At 39.7% G+C, this 4,408-nt stretch overlaps 1 long non-coding RNA gene across 1 annotated transcript; it reads right to left on the bottom strand.

The window, feature by feature from the left end:
* Nucleotides 1-556: 556 nt before the first annotated feature.
* On the bottom strand, nucleotides 557-3,421 carry LOC113483536. The gene is made up of 2 exons (XR_003399039.1): nucleotides 3,325-3,421; nucleotides 557-1,217 (listed from the first exon to the last, which is right to left on the bottom strand). It is a non-coding gene; the product is annotated as an uncharacterized LOC113483536 (long non-coding RNA).
* Nucleotides 3,422-4,408: the final 987 nt, after the last annotated feature.

The following is a 4,408-nucleotide window of genomic DNA, read 5'->3' as shown; positions in this document are numbered from 1 at the left end:
TTCTTTTTCACTGCAGCTATTTTATAAAACTACATAAAATTTTACAAAGGACAAAAAAATTCTAAAGGAAAAGTAAGTTTTAAGAAGTACATAGCAGAAACTAGTTACAGTTTAAATAAGTATGAATGGCAACTTGAACATTTAACAACCATAAATGTGAACTAATGAATTTAGACAGAAGTGACAACACTAAAAGAAGGAAAATATTCACAAAGTCAATCTGGAACACGATTTCCGATAAACAGATGATCATCCCTAGTTTGTACATATGTTTGGTGTATTTATAGACTTGTTTTTGAAAATAATGCAGAAAGATCATTCAAGGTCATCTCAGAGAAACTCAAATATTGTTGTAAATACTTCTAGAACACAGTAGTAGCAGCCACAGCCTCCCTAACTGTTGGCCTGAGGAACACCTTCCTCACCCATCCAAAGATATATAATTAATTACATGCTGGCATACAGCTTTCAAGTCGCTGACTAGAGTAATGCTATAGTTCTCTTGCATACAAGGAGAAGACAGATTACTGAAAGATAAATCAGACATCCTTTAATCTAGAGTAATCAAATTTTAATCTAAAAGTACATCAATCATCACACTGAATTTGTAGCAAGAGGAATGAGATGCCATCCTTATACATGTGGGACTGCAAAAATATCGCCACTCCCATCTACTTGTGCAGGTTTATTGGGTAACAAACGTACTGGGGAGAATGCAGCCTGCACATACATTTCACAAACTTGGTCAACTCATCATCTCTGAAAACAGCTCTGTCCTGAGGCATCCTCTGAGACACCCATTGAGTGAACTACCAGTTCTATATCCTGTATTATTTGTAATAGAAAAACATGACCAGAATTAGTAAAACCACAAAAGACTACTTCAAAACAGAATGATAACTTCTGCAGCTTATTCTGGATTTCACATATTTTATTGCAAGTACAAGACATGCACCCATTTTGGCCAGAACTTGCAGTTTTATGCTTGCCTTCTTTTTAACATTTAAACGCATATCCAGGCCAATCTATCAGAAGAACTCATGAGTAGATAACCTTCCACAAAAACACTGCATGAAAGGATGCAGCAGATACAATCTTCTTACTTCAATCTCTGTTTTTTGCTTAAAGCGCTGATGAACCCTGATTTCCCATGGCTGGGTCTCTTCACAAGGACTTCAGTATCCCTTCCTTCCTCTGAATCTTGCCCTGGTATCCAACTGAAAATTGAAGTCGATATATTAAAACTATACATTTTGCAAAAGAAATACTTCAGAGTGCTTGTGCTATCTTGGCACTTTGTAACATCAGAAGAAAGCACAGAATAAAGCAGAAGTCACTGTAGCCAACAAGTCATGGGGTTCTTCCAAGGAAACAGACATTATCTTAACCCTCACTCAAAATTTTAATTATGTAATAAACACCCTGTGCATTCTGAAACAGCATAACACCACAAATGACAGAACAGCATAGTGAGGCGGCAAGGAACGCATGAAAACAAGGTAGAGTAAATCTACTTAGACCTGGTTTTCCAGACAACTGACAAGTTGAAGGAGGAAAATTCAGACTGGGTTGAAATAGGAGTTACTGCAAATGTCAGTGAGGACAGGGATAACTTAAATACAACAAGTGTCTGAAAAATAAAAATCAGTAAAAACTGAAATAATATTCAGCTTGTAAAATCTGCAAGTTTCTTCTTGGCAGTTACAAAAAAGCATTTAATGGAAGGCAAAAACTTGCAGTAAAGCTACAATAATAGCTACGGTGCAGCACTTAATGAAACTAAATTGCAAGTTCTTTCCCAGTGCAGCAGAAAACCGTACTCAGATCTTGAGGGCATTCTTCTGACTTTAGTAGTCAGTCTTGAAGATAGCAGTTACAGATTGCAATTCGGCCATATTCAAATATTAGATTGAGGATGTATCTTTTACCTCCCTTAACTAACCCCCCATTCAGGATTCAGAACTGCAGCAAGATTTGTAAAGATCTAAACTGCAAGATGATACGGCCTGTCCAATAACCAAGCAGCTTTCATTTTAAACTTGTTTCTACTTTAAAGCGTACTACTTTAAAGTTTACTTCTCTGGTAAGACATTTCATTACAAAGAAAACAGCATCTACACAAAATGCCTAATGATTTTAGCATATTGTAAATTATATCTGCATTTAGCGTCTAACTTGTTTTTAAATACTCTTTAAGCCTCACTGTTATACCCAGTAACAAATTTGGCAGAGCACAATTACTGAAATTCATAGAGTTAACAGGACTCATCAGCCTTAGAATTTGTAGCAGTTAAACAGATTCATGTAAGAGCCAGGCCTCTTCCTGGCATGGAAGTCCAGGCATGACTGGAGACACTTTGCTAGAAACTTAAGTTTCATCAGCCTCCATTAAAAATGTACAGACAGAAATACAGGCATATCATCTGGAGATATGTATGTTGCTACTGCAGCATCAAATAGGTATTTCAAGCATTAAATACACAGCATTTTTTCCTATACACAGAAATAATCATTTGTCACATTATGGATTAATACAGTTCATATAGGAGAGGTCCAAAAGCTCTTAAGCAAGAATACAGAATGGAATAAAAATCTTAGGTACAGTTTCAGCTGTGTATTCTTAATTATGTATCACATTGGCTAAAAACAAAAATGAGCCCTGCACTAACCCATGGTTAGAAAGTTTTAATACCACCTTTGCCACACCGTAACTATTTCTTAAGTGCTACGGAAACACAAGCAAGGTATTTCTAGACAAGGTACTTGTATCAAAACTGGGGAAACTTTATCTAATTACATTTTTACAACTAGTTTCTCACTACCATACTTGATAACTTACTGTTATAACCCACCCCAACTGTTCTTTATCATGAATTCAAGCCCTCCAAGAAAATTAATGAATGCAAAAGCTGAGCCTGCTTCAACAAGTAAAAATCTCTTTCAGTAATACATTCTTTTCATTTAAATGTTCTTGGTTCATAGACAAAAAATTGTCAATATCTTATCTTACAAGTACCCAATCTAATACTGTTTAAACCAAAGCTTTACTTAAACAAAAAGTAAAACCACCTACTTCATTTACATGTCACATGCTGAGCCTAATTTAATTTAAATATGCCTTTTTTCCATCTTGTTCACACTATACAACTTTTTCTTTGTGAGAATAGTGTACAACATCCATATTTTAAATGGAATTCAAAGGCAAGACCTATTCTGCTCAATTAGCTTTACTGAATTAAAGTGGTTAAGTGTTTTTTTTCAGAAAGCGTGGAAAAAACCAGAAAGCAAGCAGGCCACTAGCAGAAGAAAACCCACTCCACTTACCATTGATCTTTTGCATGCAAAAAATGTCACTTGCAAATTCCTACAGTGTCCTTCCCTCAAACATTGTTTAGGGCTTTTGTTTTCCTGTTAGATGAAAAAGAAAGGATTAAAGACAATGGATTTCTGCAGCTTGTCAAAGAGACATCAAAATACTTCAGACAAGGTTTACTCGGGACTTTGCTACAGCATGGTGAGTTACGTTTTCTTCATAGAATACCAGGCTGGAAGGACCTCAACGATATCAGGTCCAACCTTTCTTGGCAAAAGCACGGGCTAGAGAAGGTGGCCCAGCACAATATTACAAAAAGCATCCAACGTTGGGGAATCCACCACTTCCCCGGGGAGATTATTCCAGTGGCTGATTGTTTTCATTACAAAAAATTATCCTCATATCCAACTGGAATATCCCCAGGAGTAACTTTTACCCATTATCCCTCCTGTTTTCCATTTCCATCTTCTTTGTAACCACCCTTTAAATACTACAACATAGCAATAAGGTCTCCCCTAAGCCTTCTCTTCTCTAAGCTGAACAGACCCAGTTCTCTCAGCTTTCGCAGTCCTTTGATCATCTTTGTGGCCCTCCTCTGGACCCTCTTCTGCCTGTCCACTATTTTTTGGTCTTAAGTTACAATTTAACCTGCTTAAAACACGAATTATCAGGCTTGAAAGTGACGAAATAGCAGCTTCTCTCTCTCTCTCCCGAGGGCCCGTTCACGCCGGCAGGAGGCGGCCGCTGGGGGTATTGGTGGTGTTTGGGTAGGCCCCGGCGAGGCGTAGAGCTGGCTTCGCCGCCATGCCCAAGTACTACGAGGATAAGGAGGAGGACGGACAGGCTTGTAGGGGGGTGAGGGAGGACCTGCGGCAGTGTCTGCTGGAGAGCCCCTGCGTCCTGCAGGTGGGCGCTGCCGCCCTCCCGGGAGACAGCCCTGTGGCTCCCGGACCCTCGTCGCTGCTGTTGCTGCTGCACTCGCTTCCCTCCCCGGTTACGCCCCGAGGGAAGGGTGCCCCGAGGCCCGCTCCCTCGCCCCGCCGGGCCAGGCGCTGGGGAAGCCGCTGTCTGAGGAGGCGGCCCCGCCGCGCCCAC

Source organism: Athene cunicularia, assembly GCF_003259725.1.
Source record: "Athene cunicularia isolate RWA chromosome 1 unlocalized genomic scaffold, athCun1 chr1_part1, whole genome shotgun sequence".
Classification (NCBI taxonomy): Eukaryota; Metazoa; Chordata; class Aves; order Strigiformes; family Strigidae; genus Athene; species Athene cunicularia.
This window is presented reverse-complemented; position numbering and strand designations above follow the sequence as displayed.